The sequence below is a fragment of the Cherax quadricarinatus genome, chromosome 12 (genome assembly GCF_038502225.1).
Source record: "Cherax quadricarinatus isolate ZL_2023a chromosome 12, ASM3850222v1, whole genome shotgun sequence".
NCBI lineage: Eukaryota > Metazoa > Arthropoda > Malacostraca > Decapoda > Parastacidae > Cherax > Cherax quadricarinatus.
Genome location: NC_091303.1, coordinates 43,740,524 through 43,757,087, shown reverse-complemented (window position 1 = coordinate 43,757,087; position 16,564 = coordinate 43,740,524).

Here is a 16,564-nt window from a genome sequence, read left to right as displayed (position 1 = left end):
GGGCACTTGCACATGGCAATTATTCCATTAATCAGGCCCTAGAGACCGTGCATAAACTGGATGAGGCCTTTTCGAATTATAATCAAAATAAAGCAAAAAGTTGGAAGAAGTAAAAAAGAAGAAAGACTCGGGTAACTTCTTAATGTCCCCCGTAAGGGATACCTATAGTTATTTCCTTTTAAATTACTTTTAACTTGTCTTAAGTCAAGGTATACTAACCTAGCCTACGTTTACGTACAGTTAATAGTGAATAACAAAATTTCAAAATCATAAGGCACTTCATTTAGGACACATCGTCCTAAACAAAGTGTTGGTAACTGCATGTTCTGTGTCAGGTGTGAGACATGAACAACAAGAACTAAGCAAGTGTTGTTATGCTTGTTGTTACATTTATCTGCGAAAAATCGCTTGACTGTCACATGAGTGGCTGAGTGGTGTTGCTGGTGCTATGGCAGGGTCCTGGCAAGAAGTAACAGTTGGTGTGTATTGCTGTAGTGTGTTGTACATCACAGGGTGAGCATCTGCCATATTGGCGGTCAGAAGTGAGACACTGATACGGTTTACCTCTCGCGAGTCACGATGAAACAAATATGTAAAACATTAAGGCATGATACAATACATTATAATAATAATAATAATAATAATAATAATAATAATAATAATAATAATAATAATAATAATAATAATAATAAATAATAATAATAATAATAATAATAATAATAATAATAATAATAATAATAATAATAATAATATTAATATGTACAAACTCAGATGTTAAATATTATTTGTAATATGTGTTCACAATAAATATGTCACAAAAGACTTGGTTCATCCAGAGCAGCTACTGGGCATCACATGTTCATCCAGAGCAGCTACTGGGCATCACATGTACATCCTGTGAGCGGTGGCCACAAAAACAGGATTACAAAGGTCACAATTGTTCTTTGTCAGACATTACTGGACATTATTACTTATATCACTAAAATATTACATTCTTATCGTGTATTACAATCTGTCCTTTATAAGTAGTCATCTACTAAATGAAATATGTAAATGTAACCTTAATTTTGTATTACCACTAAATGTTGGTCGCTTGCAAGGTTGGAGTTTGGTCATAGTAAGTATATTCACATAGCAGGTGCAAAATGTGGATACAATCTTAAGTTTTAACATATTTTATCATTAACAATGAAATAATTTGGCATTTCCTGTAATGTTTGTTTTATTGCACGTCTAAATGGTTGGATGTTTGGGCACTAAAATTTAATTAATATTCTAGTGTGTCGCTGTTGTCCAGGTACATACAATTTACTTTTCAAGTAAATGACATCTTTATACAAACTAGACTGTAACAGATACTTGTCTAGCCTTAGTTTAGCAGTGACAATGCCCTGTGGTAGCGTAGCTGGACTGTCAATTTATGGACTGCGGATCGAATCTCTCATCCACCCTTCGGTTATTCACACACACATATACACACGCACGCGTGTGCATGTATTTGTGTGTATGTGCACGCACACAAATATGTATATACAGTGGAACCTCAAATTTCGAACTTAATCTGTTCCAGGAGCTAGTTCTAAATTCGAAAAGTCTGAAAATCGAAGCAATATTTCCCATAAGAAATAATGAAAATACAATTAATCCGTTCCAGAAACCAAAAATATTCACAAAAAATACATTTTATAGAGATTAATTACAGTTTTACATACACACAACAAATACTATAGTGTTCAATTATATATATAAATATAAAATAACATTTTTACTTACCTTTATTGAAGATTGGTGATGGCATCTGGAAGATAGGGAGGAGGAGAGAGGGAGTTGGGGTTAGTGTTTGGAAGGAGAATCCCCCTCCATGAGGATTTCGTAAAGCCCTCTCTGGGGTTACTTCTCTTCTCTGTCTTTTAATGCCACTAGGACCATCTTGAGAGTCACTGGACCCCTGTCTCACAAAATAACTGTCCACAGTCCTCTGTTTCTGGTGCCTCTTTAAGATTTCCCTAAAATGGGACATGGTTCTGTCACTGAACTTGTTGCAAAGATGGCTTGTTTCAGCTTGCTCAGGGTGGTACTTCTCCACAAACATTTGGACATCATTCCACTTGGACATCATTCCACTTCTGTATTATTTCCTTCTTCACATCTATGGTGTTTTTCACTTTCTTTACCACAGGGGTACCACTAGCAAGTTTCTTTGGGCTCATGGTAGCTTATTTCACAGTCCCACAATAACTAAACACAATGAAATAATCGTAAAATGTTTGAATGAGAGAGCAGGTTAGTGTTCCCTCAAGCATAAACAAAGTCAGACTGGCTCACGGCGCCTGTGCGGGGATGCGGACAGAGCGGGCTGGCGGACAGGTCCGGTACCCGGCGGTCCGAAAATAGGGGCACATTCAATAATAAGGACAAAGTCGGTTCGAAAAAAGGGTTCTAATTTTGAAATGTTCGATATGTGATACGTTCGAATTTTGAGGTTCCACTGTATATATATATATATATACAGTGGAACCCCGGATATCAGCCGATGCAGATATCAGCAGATTCGGAATGAAATTAGCTTGAAAGCTCCCACACCTCCGTATGTCTTCAGACTAAAAGTAACACACCTAGCTTGGCTGGGTGCTTGGTTCTTGTAGGATTGGGTGGTCCTGTGGGTTAAGGTGTCATGTGGTACTCGCTCACAATGGCAGTCCAGTACAACATGTGTTCGAATCCTTGGCTAGTGCAGTATTGTTACTGATCAATATCACTCGTTCGTGGTTACAATAATATATATATGCTGCTCGTAGGCTAGTACACCAAACAGGGATGAGAATGAAATTAGCTTGAAAGCTCCCACACCTCAGTATGTTCTCGGACCAAGAGTAACACACCTAGCTTGGCTGGGTGCTTGCTTCTTGTAGGATTGGGAGGTCCTGTGGGTTAAGGCATCATGTGGTTTTCGCTCACAATGGCAGGCCAGTACAACATGGGTTCGAATCCTTGGCTAGTGCAGTGTTGTTATTAATCAATACCACTCGTTAGTGGTTTCAATATATATATATATATATATATATATATATATATATATATATATATATATATATATATATATATATATATATATATACATATATTATATATATATATATATATATATATATATATATATATATATATATATATATATATATATATATATATATATATATATATATATATATATATATATATATATATATATATATATATATATACATTGTGCCAAATAGGTAAAATTGGTCAATTAGCAAGAATTCATTTAAAATTAAGTCCTTTCTAAAAAAAATTCTTATACGTTTAAAGATATATTTCTCCTTTTATGTCAATGTAAAAATTAATAATTTTGTACCAAAAGTATCTTAGAAAACTTAGCTAAGCTTATTTTAACAAGCGCAATTTAATTTAGCCTAATCTAACTAAATATATTTGTGTTAGACATGATATAAGATTAGAAACATCGGACACAGAATCTGTTTGGCTACAGTTTCTCGAGGGGTATGGAAAATTAATTTTGGGTGTGATATATAGGCCCCAAAACCTTGATAGGGAGTGCAGTAAGCTGCTATGGGACGAAATTCATAAGGCGTCTAGATATGAAAATGTTGTGTTAATGGGGAATTTTAACCTTAGACAAATTGATTGGAACAGTTTGACAGAAAAGCTTGACATTCTTGATACAGTTCAGGATTGCTTTTTAAAACAGTTTGTGACAGAACCAAGTAGAGGAAACAATCTGCTTGACTTGGTTCTTGTCAACAAAGATTCATTAATTAATAATCTTGAGGTTAATGATGAGCTTGGGGAAAGTGATCACATATCACTTAGTTTCAATATATTATGGAATTACTCAGTAAACTGCAGTCAAGTCTCTGTCCCAGACTTCCGCTTGGCTGATTTCATGGGACTGAAAAATTACCTGGGTGGGCTAAATTAGGATCAACTGACTATGGGTCAGGTAGCTGGTGTTGGTTGCCAATAAGACGTTTTTCAGAGCATAGTTCTAACTGCTCAGTCAACTTTTGTTCAGAGTAGGGAAATTAGATCTAACAAAAATGATCCCAAATGGATGAACAGTAGATTAAAACATCTCACTGGTCAAAAGAGAGGCATTTTTAGACGTATCAAAAGAGGGAATGGGCAGTTAAGGAATCAATATATTCAATTAAAGAGAGAAATAAAAAAAAGGAATAAGAAAAGCAAGAAGGGATTATGAGGCTAAGGTCGCAAGGGATTCAAAGACTAACCCAAAAGGGTTCCTTCAGATATACAGAAGTAAGATTAGAGACAAGATAGGCCCACTTAAGAGTAGCTCAGGTCAGGTCACTGACAGTGACAAGGATGTGTATTGTGAAAATTTGTGTGGACTGCCTCCAAGTGAGTCACCTACCCTGGCAAACTCTGTTGACACCAAGCTCTGAGGTCGGTACCTCAGCCTCACAAGTGGCTTATAGGACAGATTTTCACAAATGATTGATGTTGCAAGAAACTCGCCTTCATGCACGTATAAAGGACTAACTTACTTGGTGTTGCAGCATATATCCTGATCTTCAACTTCCCTAAGCTTAGCCTTAGCCCCTTTGGACTTCCCCTCAGAAACCACGTGCAACCGGGAGCCTTAATTCCTGCAATATTCAATCGTTATTAGTGTCCTGCCTGCACCTCAGAAATTCCTATATCCAAGAGGGTGTGTATCCCCTAATATAACTATGCAGACATGGACACTAGCTTCCAGACTGCCAAGACACACTGGTACTTACTGGGCATGCTCTGCCAGCTGCCACACAGGCCCACAGATAAAACTCACTTGCAATCTCCCCAGACACTGGCCAGAAATATACGAGATAAAGTGGAGGTCTTGTCTTACTGTATGGCCCTGACGGAGGAGGTCATCTACGGTACATCGAGGTGCCTCTACCAGATTTCCCTGGGTCTCGAATGTGAAGACACATGGGGGGCGCCGTCTGCTGATCACAGCACGTCTTCTCCAGTTGGTGTCTGTCTTAAGAAGAACGAGCTGGTCTCTCTTCCAGACCCTCGTCTCTTCGTTCAAACTAGGGCTGCCAGTTCTCCCTAGCTGACTTATCCTAGTGTTTGCCTACATTATCGGCCTATTACTACCTAGGGTAAGGTCTTAGGTCTACATTATTATTATCTACAGTTGCCTTAGTAAACCTAATATTAATATACTAACAGTAAAACTACCTACTCCTTCCCTGAAGGGTAAATCTATAAATTAAATAAGCTTACCAACAATCCACGCCAACTAGAGAGAATGCTGTTTGTTTGGGAGGGTTTAAGGGCCACCCAGCTCAGCCGTCCCATTACGGCTATGCTGGGACCCCTTCGTACGTCGTATCTGTCCTGTGGAACTTTAGGGACCAAATAAATTTCCACATGTATGAAATTTTCGATTCTTACTTCCTCTCAGTTTTTACTGAGGACGATACTAGCGAAATTCCTGAAATAATAAATTATGTAGAACAGGACAATAACAAACTATGCACGATTGCAGTAACTAATGACATGGTCCTCAGACAAATAGAGAAATTAAAACCTAACAAATCCCCAGGCCCTGATGAATTGTTTGCAAGGGTTTTAAAGGAATGTAAAGAGGAACTTTGCAAACCTTTGGCTAATCTTTTCAATATATCACTACACACATCCCAGCGTGTCAGCGTGCCTCGTTGTGCTCCCGGTTTTCTCGTGTTTTCACGGTCGCTCTTACGTGCTAGAACTTTAATTTGTGTCATCAATCCTATACGATACATCCCTCTAGCGCCTGGAACCAATCTTGGGCGGAAAACATTATATACTGAGTCAAAAAAGGAGAATTAGTGTGCACTGCGTAGCAGAGTTTACTGCCAGAGGGGAATCATAGGCCTATGTCCCGTGTGGAAAAAAATAATAATAATTGAACTTTTCATGTCAGAGGAAAGAAAGTCTCCCTGATATCATTGAGTATACATAGTGTATAGTGTATACTACAGTGGCTCCCTAGTATATTGATGATAAAACCTAAAGTGTCATTTGAAAACAGGTGAATTTGTAAATGAAGGGATAAGCCTATAGAGGAAGGTGCCAGAAGTCGCCAGAAACTTACCACAGGTCAGCTGTTTTTAATAATCTTCCTGGCCTGCTAGTGTACTCGCATATAATCTAGTGATACCAGTGAATAGCAGAATACAGTGTTGTAGTAGCAACTAACCAGTATTATAATGGTACTTAGTGGAGTGGAGTGACTTTCATTAGTTTCTTTTCTTGAAATACGAGACGTTACTGTGAATTTCATATAACCTGTAGTTACCAGCGGTCGCAATATACACAACGAGAAGCAATTATTACTACAGAAAAAGCGTCCTTCCTCCAAAATTTGCACCAGTCAACTATAGTGATAATATAGCATTTATTGCGGTGGAGACGGAAAAAAAAAAAAAAAAAATAGAAAAGCCAGATACAGCGATTGATAAACAAGGAGGTGACCGTTCGTCATTGTAGGAGCTGCCAGATATCACCGGCTCTTCAACACGCAAGTTATACTTTTGTATCAGTCAAATCACATATTACTCGGGTAGATAATTTCCAGTAGATCCTTCATGTGTTAGCTCAAATCACCGACCAGTATGTTTTAAATAAGTGACCCACTGATTAGAGCAGATCGACTGGTCCAAACCCTTGACTGGTCCGAACCCTTGACTGGTCCGAACCCTTGACTGGTCCGAACCCTTGACTGGTCCGAACCCGGGACTGGTTTCAAACAGTTTCGTTGGACAATAAAGCAGACTGTAAACGGATGGGGTTGTAGGCGCCCTTATAAACACAAACATTAAAAATCAGGAACGTGACGGTAAGCTGTCCAATATACAAAAAGAGTTAGAAACAGAAATACAAATAGCTAGAGCTTCATTTAAGGTTATTAATATAATATTCAAGAGGTTGCTAGTAGAATTGCAGTAAATCAACCATTCAAATCATTATGAAGCTGTGTGTAGTCTGTGGTCAGTCAAACAAACGGGCCTCCACATGGATAAATTGTCATTTTTGTGGAAATTGGTGTCACACCCCTTGTGCAGATATCCCAGAACTAGCTACAAGCAGTGTTAAAACAGAGAAGTGTTTCTGGGTATGCCCAAATGAGGAAAATCTGTGGACTAAAATCACAAGGGTATTAAAAGAGGACAACATCAAAGCTGCTTTCATAGAAAACCTGGAAGCTTTCTACAACAGATGGGAACATAAAAAGTCTGGGCTGAATGGTACTGCCCTTGATACTGGCCATGTAGTCACAAACTGTAAGGCTGGAGGTGATGTCCTGGGAGACAGTAATAGTAAAGCTGGAGGTGCTGTCCTGGGAGACAGTAATGGTGAAGCTGGAGGTGCTGTCCTGGGAGACAGAAATGGTGAAGCTGGAGGTGCTGTCCTGGGAGACAGAAATGGTGAAGCTGGAGATACTGTCCTGGGAGACAGTAATGGTGAAGCTGGAGATTTTGTCCAGGTAGTCGGGAATTATACGCAGGAAGGAATACATATAAATGACCTCATAGGGGATAGGAGCCATAGTAGGGAAACAAGTGTAGTCAAAGATAAGATAAAACCAATATTGCAAACTAGAAATACCGCAGGAAATAGCAAACAAGAGGACTCCAATAGCAATAGTGAGGATAAATTACCAAAAACAACTGGTGGGAGCTCCATTGTTGGTGCTAGGGAGGATAGAAGTAAGACAGGGAAACATGCACCAACAGGGAATACAGTCACAGAAACCCAAGGCAAGCGGAAACCAAGCCTGTGCACATACTATGCACTTGGTATCTGCTGGCATGGGAAATCTGGAAAAACAGATGGGACATGCAACTATGACCACCCTAGAAAATGCCATGCCCATATGACAACAGGAAAATGCAAACTCCCTTCCTGTAAGCTTTTTCACCCTGAAATGTGTACCTCTTCAGTACAGGAAAGACTGTGCTATAACTTAAATTGCCAGGCATACCATCTAAAGGGGACAAAAAGATACAAAACATCCAGGCCATGGGAAAACCTGGGTAGCCACAGCCACTCAAGAGGGAGAGGTTTTTTAGTGCCAGGAAGGAAAAAAAACTGGCAGGAAATGGCAGAAATCGTACACCAAATCCAGTCATTCCTGGAGTGGAACCACAGTCGATGGCCTCCACTCCAAACCAACAGATACAGATACTAATGCCGGAAAAAAAATCCCCCCCCAGTACCAACAATACCACCAGTCCGATAACATTCTTCTTTGCAAATATACAGGGTCTAAAGCCAGCAACAAACAACAAAATACCTTTCATCCGTGGACTGCTTGCAGAGGCAAAGGCAATGTTCGCGGCTTTCACTGAGACCCACATAAAGGATCACTTGGACAATGAAATATGGATCCCAGGTTACAACCTATACAGATGTGACAGAGTGAACAGGTAAAAGGGGGGGGGGTTGGCCTGTACATTGCAGAGTCACTTGTTTGCACAGAACTGCTTAATGCCTCAAATGACGTAGTGGAAGTTTTAGCAGTAAAGGTCGAGAACCAAAACCTAGTCATTGTGGTAGTCTACAAGCCTCCGGATGCAACATCCCAGCAATTCCAGGAACAGCTGTTAAAAATTGACCACTGTCTGGAAAATCTTCCAGCTCCTGCACCCAACATCTTGCTCCTGGGGGATTTCAACTTAAGGCACCTAAAATGGAGGAATATAGCAAATAATATTGTTGCAGTAATAACACCAGGAGGCAGCTCTGATGAAAACTCACACTCACACGAGCTTTTAAATCTCTGCACAAAATTCAATTTAAACCAGCAAATAATAGAGCCTACTAGACTGGAGAATACACTAGACCTCATATTCACTAACAATGATGATCTGATAAGAAATGTCACCATATCAAAAACAATATACTCAGATCACAACATAATTGAGGTTCAGACATGTATGCGAGGAGCCCCAGACCGACAAAATGAGACTAGTCACGAGGGAGCATTCACCAAATTCAACTTCAATAACAAAAACATAAAGTAGGACCAAGTAAACCAAGTCCTAACCGATATAAGCTGGGAAGATATACTAAGCAACACAGACCCAAACTTATGCCTAGAACAGATTAACTCGGTGGCACTCGATGTATGCACAAGGCTTATTCCTCTAAGAAAAAGGAGGAGTAGATGTAAAATAGAAAGAGACAGGCGCTCCCTTTACAGGCGACGGAAAAGAATAACAGAGCGGCTAAAAGAGGTCAATATATCTGAAATGCGCAGGGAGACACTGGTCAGAGAAATAGCAAGCATCGAACTTAAGCTAAAAGAATCCTTTAGGAGTCAGGAATCGCGGGAAGAACTAAAAGCTATAAATGAAATCGAAAGAAACCCAAAGTATTTCTTCTCCTATGCCAAATCAAAATCGAGAACAACGCCCAGTATTGGGCCTCTACTTAAACAAGATGGGTCCTACACAGATGACAGCAAGGAAATGAGTGAGCTACTCAAGTCCCAATATGACTCAGTTTTTAGCAAGCCGCTAACCAGACTGAGAGTCGAAGATCAAAATGAATTTTTTATGAGAGAGCCACAAAATTTGATTAACACAAGCCTATCCGATGTTATCCTGACGCCAAATGACTTCGAACAGGCGATAAATGACATGCCCATGCACTCTGCCCCAGGGCCAGACTCATGGAACTCTGTGTTCATCAAGAACTGCAAGAAGCCCCTATCACGAGCCTTTTCCATCCTATGGAGAGGGAGCATGGACACGGGGGTCGTCCCTCAGTTACTAAAAACAACAGACATAGCCCCACTCCACAAAGGGGGCAGTAAAGCAACAGCAAAGAACTACAGACCAATAGCACTAACATCCCATATCATAAAAATCTTTGAAAGGGTCCTAAGAAGCAAGATCACCACCCATCTAGAAACCCATCAGTTACACAACCCAGGGCAACATGGGTTTAGAACAGGTCGCTCCTGTCTGTCTCAGCTACTGGATCACTACGACAAGGTCCTAAATGCACTAGAAGACAAAAAGAATGCAGATGTAATATATACAGACTTTGCAAAAGCCTTCGACAAGTGTGACCATGGCGTAATAGCGCACAAAATGCGCGCTAAAGGAATAACAGGAAAAGTCGGTCGATGGATCTATAATTTCCTCACTAACAGAACACAGAGAGTAGTCGTCAACAGAGTAAAGTCCGAGGCAGCTACGGTGAAAAGCTCTGTTCCACAAGGCACAGTACTAGCTCCCATCTTGTTCCTCATCCTCATATCCGACATAGACAAGGATGTCAGCCACAGCACCGTGTCTTCCTTTGCAGATGACACCCGAATCTGCATGACAGTGTCTTCCATTGCAGACACTGCAAGGCTCCAGGCGGACATCAACCAAATCTTTCAGTGGGCTGCAGAAAACAATATGAAGTTCAACGATGAGAAATTTCAATTACTCAGATATGGTAAACATGAGGAAATTAAATCTTCATCAGAGTACAAAACAAATTCTGGCCACGAAATAGAGCGAAACACCAACGTCAAAGACCTGGGAGTGATTATGTCGGAGGATCTCACCTTCAAGGACCATAACATTGTATCAATCGCATCTGCTAGAAAAATGACAGGATGGATAATGAGAACCTTCAAAACTAGGGAGGCCAAGCCCATGATGACACTCTTCAGGTCACTTGTTCTATCTAGGCTGGAATATTGCTGCACTCTAACAGCACCTTTCAAGGCAGGTGAAATTGCCGACCTAGAAAATGTACAGAGAACTTTCACGGCGCGCATAACGGAGATAAAACACCTCAATTACTGGGAGCGCTTGAGGTTTCTAAACCTGTATTCCCTGGAACGCAGGAGGGAGAGATACATGATTATATACACCTGGAAAATCCTAGAGGGACTAGTACCGAACTTGCACGAAAATCACTCACTACGAAAGCAAAAGACTTGGCAGACGATGCACCATCCCCCCAATGAAAAGCAGGGGTGTCACTAGCACGTTAAGAGACCATACAATAAGTGTCAGGGGCCCGAGACTGTTCAACTGCCTCCCAGCACACATAAGGGGGATTACCAACAGACCCCTGGCAGTCTTCAAGCTGGCACTGGACAAGCACCTAAAGTCAGTTCCTGATCAGCCGGGCTGTGGCTCGTACGTTGGTTTGCGTGCAGCCAGCAGCAACAGCCTGGTTGATCAGGCGCTGATCCACCAGGAGGCCTGGTCACAGACCGGGCCGCGGGGGCGTTGACCCCCGAAACTCTCTCCAGGTAAACTCCAGGTAAACAAACTGGCACAGTGCCTGATAAGTGGAAAATCGCAAATGTAATACCTATTTACAAGGCAGGTAACAGGTCCTTAGCTTCGAACTATAGACCAATAACCCTTACCTCCATAGTGGGAAAATTTATGGAATCAGTAACTGCCGAGGAAATTCGTAGCCATCTTGATAAGCATAAATTGATAAATGAATCTCAACACGGTTTTACAAAGGTACGTTCCTGTCTTACGAATTTACTAACTTTTCTCGCTAAGGTGTTTGAGGGGGGTAGATCATGGTAATGAATATGATATTGTGTATATGGACTTAAGTAAGGCTTTCGATAGACTTCCACATCAGAGACTTTTCAGGAAACTTAGGGCACACGGAATAGGAGGAGAAATTTTTTCCTGGGTAGAGGCATGGCTGACAAATAGGCAGCAAAGCGTTTGCATAAATGGGGAGAAATCAGAATGGGGGCACATCACAAGCGGTGTTCCACAGGGGGTCAGTGTTGGCCCCCTTGTTGTTCACAGTTTACATAAACGGTATAGATGAGGGAATAAATAGCGACATAAACAAATTTGCTGTTGACACCAAAATAGGCCGTCCAATTCATTCTATTGAGGACATTAGTGCACTCCAGGATGATTTGAATAGACTGATGCAGTGGTCGGAGAAGTGGCATATGCAGTTTAATATAGACAAATGCAAAGTTCTAAATGTTGGACAGGACAATAATCATGCCACTTATCAACTGAATAGTGTAGATCTTAATACTACTGATTGCGAAAAGGATTTAGGAGTTCTGGTTAGCAGTAATCTGAAACCAAGACAAAAATGCATTAGTGTTTGCAATAAAGCTAACAGAATCCTTAGCTTCATATCAAGAAGTATAAATAATATATCACTCAGGTTGTTCTTCAACTCTATATATCCTTGGTTAGGCCCCATTTAGATTATGCTGCACTGTTCTGGTCACCATATTACAGAATGGATATAAATGCTCTGGAAAACGTACAGGAGAGGATGACAAAGTTGATCCCATGTATCAGAAATCTTCCCTATGAGGATAGACTGAGGGCCCTGAATCTGCACTCTCTCGAAAGACATAGAATTAGGGGAGATATGATCGAGGTGTATAAATGAAAAACAGGAATAAATAAAGGGGATGTAAATAGCGTGCTGAAAATATCCAGCCAAGACAGGACTCACAGCAATGGTTTCAAGTTGGAAAAGTTTAAATTCAGGAAAGGACACAGGAAAGCACTGGTTTGGTAATAGAATTGTAAATGAGTGGAGCAATCTCCCGAGTATCGTCATAGAAGCTAAGACCTTGTGTAGTTTTAAAAATAGGTTGGATAAATACATGAGTGGGTGTGGGTGGGTGTGAGTTAGACCTGACTAGCTTGTACTACCAGGTCTGGTGCCGTGCTCCTTCCTTAAGTGGAAGTGTCCTGACCAGGTGGTCATTGTTCTAGGCCGGGGGGGGGGGGTGGCATGGACCTGCTTCGCATGGGTCATTAGGCTTGTTGCAGTGTTCCTTCTTTCTTATGTTCTTATGTAACCTGGAGTCTACCTGGAGGGCATTCTGGGGATCAACTCCTCCGCGGCCCGGTTCATGTTGGATCAGGGCCTGATCAATAAGGACGTTACTGCTGGCAGCACGTATTCCAACGTACGAGCCACAGCCCGGCTGATCCGGCACTGACTTTAGGTATCTGTCCAGCTTTTTCTTGAAGACAACCAGGAGTCTTTTGGTAATTCCCTTTATGGCTGGTGGGAAGCTGTTGAACAGTCTTGGGCCCCGGACACACATTGTGTTTTCTCTTAGTGGATCAGTGGCGCCCCTACTTTTCACTGGGGGTATGTTGCATCGCCTGCCAAGTCTTTTGCTTTCATAGGGAGTGATTTCTGTGTGCAGGTTATGGACCAGTCTCTCCAGAATCTTCCAGATGTAGATTATGATATATCTCTCTCGCTTGCACTCCAGTGAGTACAAATCAAGTGCTACCAGGTGTTCCCAGTAGCTAAGGTGTTCGATGGAACTTATACTTGCAGCAAAGGTTCTCTGTATCTTCTCTAGATCTGTAAATTCACATGCCTTGAATGGGGATGCTAATGAACAGCAGTATTCTAGCCTAGAGAGAACAAATGATTTAAAAAGGATCATCATTGGCTTGGCATCTCTTGTCTTGAATGTTCTCATTATCCATCCTATCAGCTTCCTCGCAGATGTGATAGTGGCATTGTTGTGGTCCTTGAAGTTGAGATCTTCGGACATTACCACTCCCAGGTCCTTTACATTGCTTTTCTGCTTCATTGTGTGATTAGAGTTTGTAGTATACTCAGTTTTTTGTTTATATTTTATTTAAAACCATACACAAACATGAGTCACAAGAAAATTCAAACAAATATATTGCACTGAATGAAAATCCTGACATCGGATATTGAAACAATACCTATTACCATTACATTGTTAACATTATAACAACTATAACCAATACTATATCTGATGCCGAAGCTTAAACTGTCCTAAACTAGATACATGTGTATAAGTTAACAATAGTAAAAATGCAACCTAATTCTTCATCAAATTAAGCATTGTATCTCTTAATTAGCTCGGAATTGATATATGTACAGTACAATTATCCTTCATTTTTTTTTCTTTCAAATTCCTTCTGCTCTGAACACAAGAAAGGAATATAGAATAAGAATGGACCTACATAAATTTAGAAACCTCATATGCAAACCACTACACTAATCAGCACAGGTCTATTGATACATCCCTCTCTTTATGAGAATACGTTCAAATTTTTTCCAATAAATTGCTTGCCATAAAAACATTGAACCACCTTGTTATAATAAATAGTCTTGTAATGTCAAGAAGCATTACACCATTATCATAAGTTATACCATCTACCTAAGCCTAGTATTCCTACTACAATATGATTATCGTAACAAACCATAAATTTACCAAAAACCCACTAACTATTCTAAATCATTGATGTACATATTTACAACGAATAAAAAACAATAAAAAGGAAATCCCACTCTTCTCATTCTAAATATTTCTGACTGTCAGTTCTCCTACATGTGCTAAACAAAGGAATTTTAATATAAAACATACTGACATATTTAACACATTCACATCCACCTTCAATTATAATAATACCTCCATTCAACCAAGAATAATGCATTCACCTGTATTAACTCCAAGAGTACAGAAAATTTTCCGTTAACAAATCTTAGCAATATTCATCATATTGCCTCCATCGATGAATACATTAAAAGGAAAAAACAACCTTAAAATATCAAAACTACCTATTTTCTAATTTACACCATTTAAGTTGTGCTTTACATAAGAAAAACTCTGTAATTAAACTGAAAATAAAGATCTTTTTACCATTTACAATTGAATCTAAATCATTAAAGACACCTATAACATATTTGAATCTCATTGAAAATTTTCATCATAAAGTCCTTGAAATGATTTATACATGAAAACTAATAATATGCAATCGTAGTGCAACACACTTCCAAATGATAACTGTGTAGTACCTGAAACCCTCGGGGCAATAACCCTATTGCCCCTAGATATCAAAACTCAATTATACATCCATAAAAACAGCTCTCCATGCTCACTCCCCATTCTAGGAAAATAGCCCGTTGTATCCCCTTACCCACTTTGCAAATCCCATAAATCCCTTAATGTGAAATTTCGATAACCCTCACTAAAATCTCTCTCCCATCTCCCTCCATACACCCCTTTATTCCTACACTGTGTCCTATAAAAAGTTGCTGCCAACGCATTAATTCTTGCACGCACGTCCGCCTCCCTCATAGCCCACATCATATATATATATAATCCGTAATCATATACCCAATCGCATTCTCAACCCTTTTATTCACCCCAGTTATATCTAAACTTAAAACCCTCAAGACCTGCAAACCCCCTCCCCCCACTAACCTTAAAACCTTACCCATCCAAACCCTTATAAGTTCAATACAATCGCAAAAATACACCGTATGATAAATAGTCGCCAATCCTCCACAATCCTTGCATTTCCCATCCTCTCGTATTCTCTTATAGAATAAAACCATTCCTGACGGCAAGATTCCATGTAAAAATCTATACATAACTTCTCTGACTTTAGGTTTTAAACGCAATTTGTTTAAACGCCCCCAAATATTACGCCAATCATACATCGGATAAACTCCTTCTACCGCCGCTACCACAGCCTTACCATCTACCCTATCAAGATTTCTCAATTTAATATGTGAAGGATCTCTCACGTTTATTAAGACCCGTAACATTGCCTCACGTATCATGAACTCCCGACCCCCCCACCACCGTCGCATATCCTGATGTATCCTATGAAGACCATCTTCTTTCGCCCTCCCTCCCGCATATAACTACTTTTTAAATACATACTTATTATCCTCTATTCGACATCTACAAGACCCAGCCCTCCACGGGAGTGTGACAACCACTCTACTTAACCATTCACTCCCTGTTCCCCAAATGAATCTAAAAACACTTTTTGTAACCTTTTTAACTCACAACGAAGTATCGGGAATATTACTGTAACATGCCATAGTTTACTATATAATAGCACATTCGTTGTAATCACCCTTTGTTGCAAACTTAAATTAGCAGCTCTTAAACCACTGAGGCGCTTCAGAACACTATCAACGATACGCACGGAATTTATTTGTTGTGCTAACTTGATATCACTTACATAAACGATCCCACATATCTTTATTTGGTCCACCCTTTCCCACCTTTCAGCAACCATTCCTTCCTCACGTGACCCTTTTCCAAGATTCATATACTTTGTTTTCCCCGTATTAATCTTCATGCCAGAAGCCTTTTCAAAAACTTTCACTAACTTTTCTACCCGAAGCAAATCCATGTTTTCTCTCACCAAAATCGTCGTATCGTCGACATATCCAACAATGCCCGCTCCCCCACCCCTTACATTACCCATCCCATTTGCTTCCAATAAAACCCTTATCCCTCTATAAAAGGGATCTTGAAAACAAGCAAAAAAAATTTGTGAAAGGGGACAACCTTGACGCAAACCCCTTCCCATCTGAATTCGATCTCCCAACCTCCCATTCACCTGCACACGCAAGGTTGCCTCCTGATACATTAATTTGGCCCATGATATAATTTCCGCCCCAAACCCCTGCCATCTCATGATCTTCCATAACGTCTCCCGTTCCACACTATCATATGCCGCCTCCCAATCTATAGCCAATACCCCCC